At 46.8% G+C, this 15,328-nt stretch overlaps 1 pseudogene; it reads right to left on the bottom strand.

Annotated features, from left to right (window-relative positions):
• LOC130385989 (ryanodine receptor 1-like) overlaps positions 1–15,328 on the bottom strand; it is a 67,848-nt pseudogene that overhangs the window by 14,772 nt on the left and 37,748 nt on the right.

Here is a 15,328-nt window from a genome sequence, read left to right as displayed (position 1 = left end):
CACAAGGCAGACGTACATGCACACTCCGATGGCATGTTGACACCACCACACATTCAGTACAGTGAAATTCTTATGACAAGCGAGGGTCATCTACGTAGAACAGAAAGACACCAGCCGGGACGATAAAGAAAAGAGCAAGAGTAGCAAAGTGAGTCATGGTGTAGATGTAATAGGTTAGGGTCTTGCTCAAGGAGCTGGTGCTTGAACCAGCAACCCTCTGGTCTACTGTGTGAGGCAGGAGGAGGAGCTACCTTTGCAGGCGCTGATCATCTGCAGGACCATCTCGGCAGCGCCGCGGTTGTGGAGGCGAGACTGTTGGTACAGCAGTCTCTGCTTCTCCATTTCCTTTTCCTGTGGGGGACGCACACGCCGTGAGCCACTCCTTGTGTTTTAAATGGCTGTCGTACCCGTAGAATCAGAATGGATGGGATGGACCCTCTGTTTTATTATAGAAATAGACTGGGTCATTGGGTTCACTGTGGATGACAGACATTTTATTTTCGGGATTTTAATAGAAGAGTTAAAACAAAGGGTCAACTAGTTTATAGGTTTTTAGGGCTGAAGGTTTTGGACAATTGTTTTTTGGGTAAGAAAGAGTCCGAAATTCGGGAGGCGCGGGATTACATGGGATATTCTTTACATTTAAGCTTTTAATATTAATCCAATAGGGTTAATTGAACTTTGAGGTCTTTCCTATCCATTCCCATTCTGTGAGACCAACCCTGCACTCACACCTCATTCACTCTCACACACGGTTTTAAAAAGACTCACTTACCTGCTCCCACTGCTTTCCACACCACATGCTAATCACTTACTAATCACGTATGATGTAACCTAAACATTAGATCCACTACATATTAGTTATATGTACAGTATATCTCATACATACATTCTCTCACACCAGTTGATGCGTTACATGACGGATTTTTTCTACTGTTTTCACGCTTGCCAATTAGAGCAAGAGTAAGACTACAGCCAACAGCCTGGAGGTCTTGCAGTATCGTACTGGCTCACCTACATGTCTTCATCTCACACCTTCTCTATTCATGCTGTCTCCTGTATACATTGCAATGACAATTCTTTAGCTCACTGGTCTTACTGGTATTATAATATACCAGCAAACAGTATATTCCGACATATTGTAAATACATATACACATGTGGTCTCTAAAGACAACATAAAAAGCAATGAATATCCCGAGAGAATGGATATTCCATTTTTTAACCAAAAACAGTACAGGCCAATATAAATCCTTCCCCGCCCACCTCCCCATACCACCCCAAGCCACTTCCCCCCACCCACGAAGCCCCTCCCCCACCCTCGTAGCCCCTCCTCCCACCCTCATAGCCCCTCCCCCCACCCGCATGGCCCCCTCCCCCCACCCACATGGCCCCTCCCCCCACCCGCGTATGCCTAGCCGTTCTCTACCCGCTATGTGTGGTGACAGAGGACCTCATTCTGGGAGTACAGCTCATTCATTAAAAAGCACTGTACCTGACTGGTTCTTTACTACGCCTTGATCATTCAAGAGTGTGCCAAATGTGAGTGTCGATTGATCAATTTCCAATGCGGAATTTAAGTGTGTGTAGAATTGTTTGGGTGCATTTCAATGCGGTGTGTGTGTGTTGTGTGTCGGACACTGGCTTTCACTGTAGTCTGTCAGTAATCTAAGTGAGTCAGGAAAGAACCATCGGTTAGTAGCATTCCCTTAATGGAAAACCAAGGGTTATGAGGTGGTCACATGTTACGGTGAGACAGAGACACGGAGAGAGACAGGGAAAGAATGGAACAGAGATACACAGACCGACACAGAGAGGAGAGCTGTGGATGGGTCAGTAGGTCAGTGGTGTGAGTGGGCACACAGTGGGTCAATTTGTCAGAGATTTAGAGCAAAGAAATGTTTTTTTTTTTTAAATCATATTTCACTGATAAGTATGCAGCCTGATTTCTGTTCACATTTTCATTTGGTATACAATATTTGCTTTACTCGAGTATCGTCAGAGAGAATGAGTCACGGTCAAGGGATGGTTTCAAATCTTCAGCCATGGAAATGCACACGTGAAGAAGATCATGTCAAGCACTCGATGGTGTCGCAGTGGACGTTCTTACGCTGCGCTTTCAAACTTACTTTAGCTGCAAACTCACGTGAAGTTTACACTATTGAATCACTTCATAAGAACGACTCGTTATGAAAATGTTCGTTTGGAGTACATTTGCTAATGCGCTTACTCAATCAAGACATAAGTCTTATAAAATGTAACTTTTTATCTTCTCTGTAAATATCAATCGTGCGGCAAATATATTAGTTTCAGGATTAAAAAAAATTCCACTTCAAAATATAAGCCAGAAACTCCTTGGATTAGGACACAGGCGACACATAGGCCAGTGGCACAGCAATTATCACGCACACACACTCACACACACACACGTGTCTGCACACAGAGAGAGACAGAGGGGACGGACAAGCGACGGAGACGGACACAGGGATGGAGCGAGAGAGAGAGAGAGAGAGCGGAGGGGTGGATGTGGGGTAATGTTCCGTGATGAGGTCACTCGATGCGTCGAGAGCTACCGCTCCTTGTGTTCCCGATCCCAAGCCCCTGGCCGCCCATTACCAGCTCTGACTGTCGCACCTCAAAGGACATCTCATCCTGCCCCACATCCTCCTCCTCCTCCTCCTCGTCCTCCTCCTCTAGGTGGCAGCTCTGGAGGAAACACACACGGGGGCAACGGGGGGTCAGGAAGGCTGTGCTGGCTGAGGCGGGTCCAGGTATGAGTGGGACTGTCTCCGGCTGTGGTCCGACCAAACATTTACAATTTGGCGAGTCCAACAGCATGCAAATACACGGGGCGGGAAGACGCTGCGCCGGAACCATGGACACTGTCTACACTTTAAGAATCTGGCAGTTAGCCTACTGCAAATTATAATTCTGCAGCAAAAAAAAACATGTAGGGCTTACCTTTGCCATGATATCGGCATATGCCATATAGAGGTGATCTGTATCAAGTTTACTGTAATGAAGAGAAGAGAACAGACACATTTGATCCTTCTAGGTTGGGGTAGGGGCCTGTTGTGTCACATGAGCCAGTGGGGTCTTGTGACACGATCAATTGTGACACAAAAACATGTTCTCCAAATACAGCAAACAGTGTTTTAACCTTTGTATGTTTTGTACCAAGTAGAGATTATGCCTTATGGGAATATAATGTAATGTGTACATGTCTCTGTGAGGTTGTGGTCACGGGAGACCAACCGAATTTCCCTGGGAGATGAATAAAGTGTATCGTGACTTGATAGGACCCATTGGACGAATGAATGAATTCAAATTCCAGGTAGGGTTCATCGAGCTCACTGGTTGTGGGTGTCACCCAGTGATGTTCAGGAGCAACCTAACCTCTTTTCTGTCAGAGCGGTTCGACTAAAATGCAGAATGAGCTGATGAAGCGGATCCGGCTTGGCCTCTTTCTCCTCTTCCTCTTCTCCTTCCTCCTGCTCCATGGCTTTCTGAGGGACAAACAGAGGAGGAGGAGGAGGAGGAGGAGTGTGAGTGACAGCAGAGGTCATAAGACCAAGAGATGACACTTCCGGGTTCTACTCACAGAAAGATCATCAATCATGCGGTCTTCAAAGGAGTATCCCTCCGTATGGATCCAGTTCCTCTTGTAGCCTTCCAGGAACATGTTGGAAGCTCTGTGCCTGGGGTCGCATAGGGGGCATCAATAGTTATCTACATATGGCAATCCTTGATGCTCCTGTAACGACACTTAATGCTTGTATGTATAATATAAACAGCTACGATGGAACAGAATAGTGCGGGATAGGGGCAGGGTAGTTTAGTAGTGGCTAGGGTGGCCGACTCCTCTGCAAAAAGGTACTGGGTTCGATCCCTGATCTCCACAGCCTTACATGGATCCCCTTGATCCATGTACCTGACTTAACTCCTTCTTCAAAATCAGTGCGGAGTACCCAAGTGCCCATTCATTGAAGCCATTAAACCTGAAATGTCTTCCTTTGAACTAACTGAGGGGCGTTCCCTGTGGGGGCGAATACTACCCCTGGCTCAGACTTAGATTTTTCAAGGTTAGCAGACGTAAACCATGTACACATACGTCATAAAACAGTCTTAAGCAAAGGGAAAGGTCGAGAAAGCATTGCTGTGTCTGAAATCGCGCACTTGCGTAAGGGCACTTACATTGAGTGCACTTCATTATCCCTACAGTACACTTACTTATAGGCGCAGGGCTCTCATTTCTACAGTGCACTGTCAAAACAGCCTTCGCGCACCTACCGGAAATGAGTTTGCAGTTTGACGGTTCTTCTTCTGTTCTTCTGTATTTTTTCTTCTTCTTTATCATTTCAATAATTCGCCCATCATTTTAATAGCTATCAATTTCAATTACCATCAATCAATTTCTAATGATTTTATCTGTATTTATTTTAGCGCTGTATAGTACTAATCAACTCAAAAACATTTGAAGTTCCCGCCCCCTCCGCTACGTAGACAAGATGGCGGCCGTTGAGGGTGGAATGTGTCCATCGGTCCACACTCAAGTTTTAGCTCGTTTTGAGTGCGCCACCGAGGTACTTCCAGTGCACTGCGTTTTGGCACACTCTCCGTTTTTTGAGTGCACACAAAAAAGTAAGTGTAAGTGTAGAAGTGCGCAATTTCAGACACAGCACATGATATTACCCCTTTAAGGCCTAAAAAAAAAAAAAGTTTGGTTCCTGTTGGTTGTCAGTTGAGGTCATGGGTAGGTAGGGAATTTATTTTATTATTTTTATAATTTTTTTCCAGCGGCAGCGAATGATAGGTAGGTTGTTTTCATTTAAAAACGAGAAAATTCGCTCATCCTTGTACAGAATGAAGAGGTGCTGTACAAAACCGTAATTATAGTTTGCATAAAAAAAAAAGAAAAAGTTTTTTTATTTTTATTTTTTATAAAGCTCATAAAATAATTTGGGTCGCACATAAATTGACAGGGTCGGTCGGAAACCGGAACCAAACAATATATTTTTTTATGCCTAATGTCTAGGTAGTGTTGAATGTGGTAGGGCCCACCTTGGGAGGTTGTACAGGGGGGTCATCCTGAAGCAGGCCACCACGGCTCGGCGCCGCTGCTTGGACAGCAGCTTGTGCCACACCATGTTCTTGGACTTTAGCGGGTGCTCCGTCTGGGGAGGGGAAGGCGTTACAGCCGATGACATGAGGATAAAGACCTATTTCCTGAAACAGCTTGAAATCATGAAAGCTGTGTCTCAGACAGCGATGTTATGACAGCACTTTGACGTGAAACCGTTTGACAGCGCTTAATGTGCCTTGATGGAGGATAGTGAAGACAGACAGGAAATTGGAAAAGAGAGACTAGTTTTACTGAATGTTTACATGTGTTTTCTTTGGTGAGTGTCTGTCTGTCTGTCTGTCTGTCTGTCTGTCTGTCTGTCTGTCTGTCTGTCTGTCTGTCTGTCTGTCTGTCTGTCTGTCTGTCTGTCTGTCTGTCTGTCTGTCTGTCTGTCTGTCTGTCTGTCTGTCTGTCTGTCTGTCTGTCTGTCTGTCTGTCTGTCTGTCTGTCTGTCTGTCTGTCTGTCTGTCTGTCTGTCTGTCTGTCTGTCTGTCTGTCTGTCTGTCTGTCTGTCTGTCTGTCTGTGTGTATGTGTGTGAGTGGCCGCTCACCAGCTCCAGATGGTAGAGGACAGCAGAGACCTCCTGCACCCTCTTCACCACCTTGTCGGGGGCGTCAGCGTCCTCTGCCTTCCCCGACATCTCCTTGTACAGCGTCATCTGCCAGCGCATGGACGGGTTGTCCACCTAGCCGGTCAAACACAAGCCGTGAACATAACGTATAGGCTAGAGTATAAACAAAGGCATGTTAGCAACTCTAAAGTAACGGTAACCAGTCACTTATGACCCGACAATTTCACTGAAGGATTTGGATTTATGTATATAGATGGCCATCTGAAGTGCCACCATTATGATGTAATATTATTTATTGTTAACTGTTGTCAGCTGAGAACTGACACACAAACACACAAAGCAAGTGACAACATTATTCAGTTTCACGTTTTCTTAGGAAAGATCAACTGGTTTGTCTTTCAGCACTGCTTAGTCGGTTGTAAAATGTCGTTTGAGATGCGATGGTTTCATGGATTTATTTCTAAGAACATCACCACATACCACCTGTGCTGGGTTCAATGTCGTCCACTTCAGTTTTGTACAATTCTGCTCTAAATATTCTCCTCCTGTCCGCTCTTCTCCTCCAAACTGTTCCCCTTTGGAGCCACGATCACTTTGTTTCTGAACCAATCGTAATTTTAGCATTTATATCTTGCTGTCAGTTTGGTGTGGATGTTTCACATAGAACCCGACCGCCAAACAGGCCGATATTGAAACAAAAATATTACAGGAAGGGCTAAACACAATTTTAAAGATCTCATGGTTAATGTATTTGCATTCGTACTAGTATTTTGATATTAATATTATTTCAAACAAATTATACTTATTATAATTTATTTTTTGGGAGGTTCTTCTGCGTACCACTATACAGTGTCATTCGTGTACCAACAGTGGTACGCGAACCACTTTTTGAGAACCAATGTTTTACCTCATGGCGTTCCGACCACAGAATACCTTGATCCCACCGGACTCACCTTGCCCTGGAAGTGCAGGTTGTTGAGCAGAAACTCTCGGACCTCCTCATCCGTGTCTCTCTGTGGGAGGAACGCATCCCAGTTAGCCCTGGCCCGCTCACCAGTCACCAGTCACATGACACCATCATACCCTCCCACCAACAGACACCGTTATCGACGTGGCACACAATGTCACCACTTCCCCCCCACCCCCCCCTCCCCAACAGGACCCCGAGACCCCCCGAGACCCCGAGACCCAGGGAGGGCGAGAGCGGAACAGAGACACTGGGTCGACCAGTTAAGAGGACTCAGAGAGCAGTACCAGAGAGTATCGTATCTTGGCCATGTTGATGAGCTCCTGGTCGGCCGGGGAGCACATGTTCAGGCCGATGGGCAGCATCTTCTTCAGCGCCGCCACGATCAGAGACGTCTGCACCGAGTAGCGGTCCCCCCGCTTCTTCTTCTTGGTACGCTCCGCGTCCGATCCCCCTCCCTGAGCAGCGGGGGGAAATCGCGGTAGGAACCGGCAGGGTGTTTACGGTTTGGAGTCAACGGGGGAAATGGGGGAGAATGCACGAGGAAAGATTGACAGAAATGGATATATTTGGTGGATGTTGTTGCCGTGGTAAACACATGTATTTGCATTGAACCCGCAGCAGCCCTGATTCAATGCCAGGCACAGTCGCTTTGATAGATAGATAGATAGATAGATAGGTTGATAGTCCCCCCCCACACCCTCATTCAAGTACAACTACCTGTCCAACAAGGCGACGTCAAGCAACATCTACAAGAGTCTATATTCACACAAAGTATCATTGGATAAGGGAATCCATGAAAAATACCTGTCCGTCTGACTGCTGTATAAGAAATAGAGGGGGCAAAAGAAATGAGGTGGATGAAACACCATGTGACAAAGTGTGTCAACATGCTACACAAAGATCATGGATCATGGAAACACAAAGATCACGGATTCTTTAAATATGTCTGATGTTGTTCCTTATACACAACTCAATGACCTGGCTAAGGAATAGCTTGTTTTTCTGTTGTAATTCTCGCTGCATTTGAAGGAAAATGTCGCTGGAACTAGCTGTCACCGTTCACCCCACGTATCATACACAAATGTGATCCTTGTCTGAGCTCTAGATGGTGAGACGGTGCCGTGGACATGTGAGGGAGATATGAGGTGTGAAATGTCTGGCTATGGGTGGGGTGAGCGGGAGTGATGTTGTGGACAGATGATTGACAGCTGTAGGGGAGGAAACAATTCAATTTCAGTGATACCGCATGCTAGGCAGCATTCCATCCAACGGACAATCCACTCTGCATTCTCTACACAACGGAGGAGACACCTGAACACAGGACGGGTTACATGGAACGATTAGGAAGGCTACGTGCTGTTCTGTGGTAGAGCGACATGCAGATGGAGTCAACACGCACACAAAGGTTTTAGAGTTTAGAACCACACAAATGGAGAGCTATTTGAGGATTAGCAAAACTTCAGAAAACTGCAAAAGGAAACTCGCTTTTTGTACGCCCTCCTTGGCCTCAGGGATTAGATGTGGAAGCTTGGAGCCAATGCATCAAAATTATTTGTTATTTAGATGAATTTAGATGAAGATTAGCTATAGCATATGCCCTGTGGAAGATATAATAATTTGAGGTAAAAAAAAAAGCTGTTGATGACATAGTTGATTAAATAACTGTCATAATTAAATAATAACTCAATAAAGTTAATGTGACCTTAGCAAATCTGATCTTAACTGTAATACAACAGCACTTTTGAATGGTGTGACTACACACATTTTCTGCCTCTGACAGTTTCGAAAAAGATTAAGGATGATGCCACTGTGATGAGAGCAAAAAGCTGAGGTAAGTTGAGCCGCTTCTCTGATTGGTTAAGTGCAGGGACACACGTGCTAATGAGGGTTTGATTAGAGAATGAGGTGAAGCGGGAGCTGTGGTTCGGGTTGGACCAGCGGTCGTGGGTTAGCGGGCGGGGACCAAGGAATGTGATGACTACAGAAGATGGCCGTGAAGATGGAATTGTAAAACAAAAGCGAAGTTGATGGAGGGGTGGGCGGAGTTGATCCCCTACTTGCATTCGTTGCAAATGCACTACAAATACCAATGCTACAGAACCACAAACATCAAATAACCCAACTCCAAAGAAAACAAAAAATTAAGAAATCAATGAAAAAGAAAGGTCAAAAGGAAAAGCCGTTGGAACTTCAGACTCTAACCCAGCTAGGATGGACTAAGAGCAAACTGACAGGTAGATGGCGCCCCGCCCCCTGGCCTGGCTCCTGTTTGGGGGGGGGGGGGGGGGGGAGCAAGGCGCCATGGGCCCGCCCTCTACAGCAGAGTTCTTTCATCAAGTGCCCCTCCTCTCCACTCCTTCACACACTGGCAGGACCCGGACCGGACCGGATCACACCGGATAGTCCTGGACTGGGCACCCTGATCGGTCTACTGATCCATCATCAGATGTATATATATATATATATACAGTACTGATAGTGTGAAGACGATTATTAACACCAAGGGTGTACATCAGGTCTATCAGATAACTACTGTATATATATATAATGTATTGACACTTTTTTTGGATACTGTATTGATAGTGTGAATAGATTTACACCAACAGTGAATGCCTGATGTGTGACAGAAACGTGTCGAGTCCGTCAGTTATATACTGTATATATATACTGTATTGATAGCGTGATTGGATTATCAACACCAATGGTTTACATCAGCTCTATCAGATAATATACTGTATATATAAACTGTATTGATAGTGCGTAGAGATGATTAAGACCAAGGTACTGCCCTGTTGTGTGATCCAAACATGCCAGCTATGTGTGTATAAGTCTGTTGGTTCAACGTGTCTAATGCAACAACGCCGCCACCAGAGAAAGTAGATCCGTGCCACAGTTGCCCAGAACCCACCCAGTGTCTATTACTAGCGATTGATAGGATGTTTATATTCATAGCCGTCACACGCATCTACTCCGGTATTTTTCAATGGGGACGGATTACAAGGCGGTGGCGATTATAGCGATAATACAATCACTGTGAACAGCCGGGCGGATCGTATTCGCGGGCGGAGGATCTGTTTGGAATGAGCTCACGTGGGGAATGTGGCCGGCGCTGGGGGGGGGGGGGGGGGGGGGGGCGGGAGGATGTGTTGGGGGGACGGTTAAGTACTGCCGGGGGGGGGGGGGGGGATAAGATCGATCCCAGTATCGGATTTCTTTGCTTCCACAATACACGTGTCGTTAGGTTGACTCAAAAATCGTTTGATTTTTTATGAAAAACATTATGAACCAGAGCCATACGATGTTTTCTCAGCTGGATCGTTAACGGCTACAGAGGGCGCCGTCGCGTATCCACCTATAGCTGAACGTTCTCTTGCGCTCATTTTCACAGAATCCCAATATTTACAGAATCTAAATTCCCATTCCAATCCCTGCGGTTCAGCGTGTGTATACGCCGATCCCTGCGTGTGTGTGTGTGTGTGTTTTAATCGCTGTGCGTTTCACTGTGTATGTGTGTGTGTTTGTGTGTGCGCCGCGGCTCGGATCGAGTGTGCCAGTGTGTGGGAGAGGTTGATGAAAAGTTCCCTCTGAGGTGTGGTGCCATGCGATGCGCACAGCAGCAGCAGGCGTGCAGAAACAACGTCTAACCTCTGAGTCTCCGCCCTGCGTAACCAGCGGCAACCCACACAGAAGGAAAGGGCACAGGGTTGGGGTGGGGTGGGGGGGGCACGGAACCAGAGAGAATACCATGGGACACTATTAGCATGGAGCACCAGTGGGAGCAGTGCTCATGGTGCTGGCACACACAAACGCACGTACACGCATACGCACTGAGCCAGACAGACAGACAGATTGTGCAAACATACTGGATGTACATACAGACATACAGACAAACATACATACATACACACATATAAACGCACACGCACACACACACACATACCTCCTCCTATGGAGTTGCGTTTAAATGGTAAGCAAAAAAGACAAACAGAATAAAAAAACTTGGTCTAAAAGGAAGTAACGAATGAGGTTAATCAGTTTATGATTGACATCTTGGGAGGAGAATAGGTTCATAATACACCATGAAGATAATACACCTGGGGAACCTGCACAGCAGGGAGTACGTGCCTCTCTGTCACTATGCTCAAGGTTAGCAGTACAATATCTGTCTCAACTCAATAAACACAATCAAAGAAGAAGATAAGAGTATAAGAGCGGTAACAAATGGGTAATGCACTAGTCTTAAGGCTTGACATGGCTGGTTTATAATAGCTAAATGGCTGGACATAATAATGTACGCGTTGTCTGTGAAAATACCCAGAATCCAACGGGGGAAGCATTGGCTCCTCCCTCTTGGAACGGGCTGGGACTTACCTTGCTCATCTTGCTCTTGCTGTCGGCAGTGAGGAACGACATGTTGTTGATCTCGTTCATCACCACAAAGTTCTGCTCCTCTCGCTTGAAGTTCTGCATGTGTTTCACAAGACAAGAACACACTGGAAGATGTCGCAGGGCCACACGGGCCCCGAAGAGAGTCCCCGAGGGCCCAGAAAAGGTTGTGTGGCTAACAACACAGAGGCCACTTGTATCTTTCGCTCTTTTCTGAATATTTTAAGATTGTAAATTACGTTTAAGAATCTGTGATTCGGGCTAGTATAATAAAGCTTAAAGGATTTGGATTTCCCAAACACTTCATGTGTTTGGTCCTCGACTGCCAGCCCTCCCCTGTTAGGCTTGTTCATTCTCATGGAATTCTCCACATTAATCTCCCCGGCCCTTTCCTTTAAGTCTCTGGGGCTGTGGGGGTTTTCATTTACACTGTAATTGTGATGAATCTATATAATGTATACTAAAAAATGTGACCTGACTGGACTTGTGAACCTACAGTTCTTAACCTTTGGATTGTTGCCTGTAAGAATTTGCACTTGGACCACAAAACAATCACCCTCTGGGATAGAATAACGGTTGACCTTGGTCTGAAGAGGCCAACTCACGTGAGACTTGGACCAGAATATGAAGACCTCTCCAACCATCCTGAACAGCTCCTCTGCGTCGGGGTCGGGACAGGTCAACCAGCGGGCCCTGAGGGCAGACATTCAACACAAACTCTCAGTCAATGCTGCGTATGTTATGTTATGTTATTCCCGTGCCTTAGTGGGGGCTCTACGGCACCTGTTGAGTATAACTTGTAACATTGTTCCGGTCCTGGTAAATCAGAGTTAAAATGGATATCAACCTCTCGACCTGCGTTCTTTTGCGTTCTTGCATTCCCACTACTTTACTAATAAGTTATCGTTATATTATATAAAGAACATAATAGTGTATTCAATGAGACACAGGTCAATCAACATAATCTAACGGAAAGCTTGGAAGGTTTACGCGGGCTAGGGGAAATGGGTTTTAAGATCTTAATGTTAACAACAATGTGATCCGTTTTGAGGTTCTCCAGACGAGACTCGACCCCGACCCCACTGGGTCCATATACGTCACTAAGGTCCCACTCCACGCCCTCCCACCTGTTGTTGTCCACGTAGCGGATGAGCAGCGGGTACAGGGCGTACAGGTCCCTGCAGAGCACGGCGAACTCGTCCCGGATGGTGCCGTCCTCCTCGTCGCCCTCCGACTTGCCCTCCATGCGGAGGTGGTCCTCCTCCGCCACCACCTTGCCCGTGCGCTTCTTCAGCTTCTCCATGGTGGGGATGAAGTGGGACTTCAGCATCTCGGGCTTGGCCCTGCTCACGATGGGCTGGGAGAACACTGGGGAGGGAGGGGGGGGCGCAGGGGGAGGGAGGGCGTGAGTGCCGATTGCGTGCTGCTGGCCGTGCGTGGGTCGATGAGCGGTTAGGAGATGCTTTTGTTCAACAGCGGCTGATGACAGTGTCATCAGATACGGGTCTTTTAGGTGCAGGCATCGTGCTGAAGGATCGGACATTGGGGATCAAACCCAGTACCTTTTTGCTCGACTACACCCTGACCACTACACTATCCTGCAGAGGACTGCAGAATAGCTGTTAATGTTAACAAAGCCGTTGACTGATGGGTAGTGACCACTTAATCCTTATTCTCTTTCATTGGAGGAGACAATGGTTTCGGCCCTTGGTTTGATTAAGGTTGGTTACTAATGAATCATCCATCCACACTACAAGTCCATTAAATCATGTACATTTTTGTCTGTATACATATATTTCTACGTCACCCATTTTATTTTGTGTTTTGTAGTTGTACGCACTTTTTTGTTGTTGTAATTTTACCACACTGTTTCTATCTCTGAAAGATGCACCGGGATCAATAAAGTACTAAAGTAAAGAACTCTGAATAAGGTACACTGTGTAAAGTACTCTGAGTAAGGAACCCTGAATAATGTACTCTGACTAAAGTGCTGTGAATAAAGTACTCTTCATAAAGTCCTCAGTATATAGCACTCTGACTAAAGTGCTGTGAATAAAGTACTCTTCATAAAGTACTCAGTATATAGCACTCTGACTAAAGTACTGTGAATAAAGTACTCTTCATAAAGTCCTCAGTATATAGCACTCTGACTAAAGTGCTGTGAATAAAGTACTCTTCATAAAGTCCTCAGTATAAAGCACTCTGAGTAAAGTGCTGTGGATGTGCGTCCCACCCGCCAGCCTCTTCATCCAGGAGGCCTCGTCGATGCCCAGGTTGTTGACCACGATCTTCATGATGCTGCCCAGCAGCTGGTTGAGGTGCTCCGAGGTGACCTCCGTGCACAGCTGGTTCTCCTGCTCGGGGAAGTTCTCCAGGCCCCTCTCCCACCAGCGGGGCAGGTAGTTGCACAGCATGGGCAGGGTGATCTCGATCACGTGGGGCATCTCCGTGTAGCGGGCCCCCGACTCCGCCAGCTCCCCGATGTCTTTCAGCAGGAAGTCCAGCTGGGGGATGTCCGGACACAGCTCATGGACCTCACTGGGGAGACCCAGGACTTGAGGGAGGGAGAGAACATATCACGATGTAGTCACACAGAAACAGAGACGGAGGGGTGGACGGATGGACAGGGGACCAGGCAGAGGGAGAGGGGAGGGCGGGCGGACTTACTGGCCCTCTCCCGCGGTGTCTTGGTGGTGTAGACGGAGAAGGCGTTGTACTCGTTGAGGTTGGGCTCCATGTAGGCCACCGGCATGGCCGCCGCCAGGTGGGCCAGACACTCCCCCAGAGCGGGCCTCTGCCTGTGGAGGAAAGGGAGAGGCTCAGGTCAGCTCCTCTGCTCTAATCAAACCTTTAGCTACAATCGAAACAACCCAGTATGCTAAGTAACCAAACACGCTGCATGCTTCTCGCTTTAACAGGGTAAGTTCCATAGTATGCTGTGTAGCACGCTAATGCTGCTATCCATTTGGATTTACGAAGTGGTAAAGTCGCAAATCTCCCAGCTTTCTTGCGGCATTTCACTGAGGCACGCCCCCTTTTGGTCGTAGTATCTCGTCGCTTTCAAAGTAGAGCGAGCCGAGCTGTACAACTCGCAAAGAAGATGGCTGCGCCCATAGTTAATGGGGGATGAGATGTATTTTCTTTGTATTTGTACCACGTTGGTGGTTTTAATGTCGTTTTTAAAACCTCTTACACACTGGATTTCATTGCTGTTTTAATCCGGTCACCAATATATGCATTGCACGGTCTTGCTTTGCGTGCAATTCAATGTAAAGTTTTGTTATGAAGCTGGTTTGCTAAAGAGGCTATGTTGCTAATGATGACTAGCCTGCTACTACTCCCCCTCGTGGCTCGACAGAAACACAAATGGCAAACTGGAAGGCTGGCGCAAGGGAAATACGTCACGTTCTCGTCGTTCGTACCAGCGTACCATCCAAATGGATAGCAGCATAATTTCCCAAACATCCTCCATACCTCAAAAAGAACCCTAACCTTCTCAGCTACCGTTATCCATCAAGTATCCTGATAAGAAACTGTGTGCTTGCCCCTCACCTCTCAACGTGTGGGTTCTTGACGGTGCCCAGGGAGTAGATAGAGCACATGATGCGGTAGCAGGACATCTGCAGATCATCCACTGTACGACGGGACCCAACCAAACAGGACGGTTTAACATTCAGACGAACCAACAAACGCGCGAGGGTATTGATTGTGCGTGGTCGACTCACACATGACGTCGTCTCCGAACTGGTGCTGAGCGATGTGGTCGAACAGGGAGGTCAGCACGGGGAGCAGGGCGATGGTGGTGTAGTTGATGTTCTGGGACACGCCCTTCACTTGCTGCACAGAGGTTCGAGGAGATCAGAGATCATGGCACAAAATTGGCAAGACGGCCATCTTGCTAGCTGGGTGAGGGGGAACTGAAGCTTGCGTTCAGAACCAAGATGGCCGCCAGGTGAATAAGAACCATTCACACTCTTTTTACTATTCAGTTGGAAACATGTGAGCTGTAATTTAAAATGAATTAGACCCTACCTGGTTGCCCTTTGATACTTTTCCCAGTTTTAGGTTTTCCACCATTTTTTCAATATCATCCGCAGCTCCCTCGAAGAAGGAACGCAACCCCGCCTTTACAATCTCAGGCCCCGACTTCATCACAGTCCTGATGATGGACACAAGACAGATGGATGGATTTTGGAGAGACTTGACATGACGTAGTGTACACAACCAAAGCAGACAAAATGGAGATATTGATGTTTCATCTGTCAAAGACAATAAAAAG

The sequence above is a fragment of the Gadus chalcogrammus genome, chromosome 7 (genome assembly GCF_026213295.1).
Source record: "Gadus chalcogrammus isolate NIFS_2021 chromosome 7, NIFS_Gcha_1.0, whole genome shotgun sequence".
Lineage (NCBI taxonomy): Eukaryota > Metazoa > Chordata > Actinopteri > Gadiformes > Gadidae > Gadus > Gadus chalcogrammus.
Note: the sequence above shows the minus strand (reverse complement) of the source record. Positions and strands in the feature narration are given on the sequence as shown.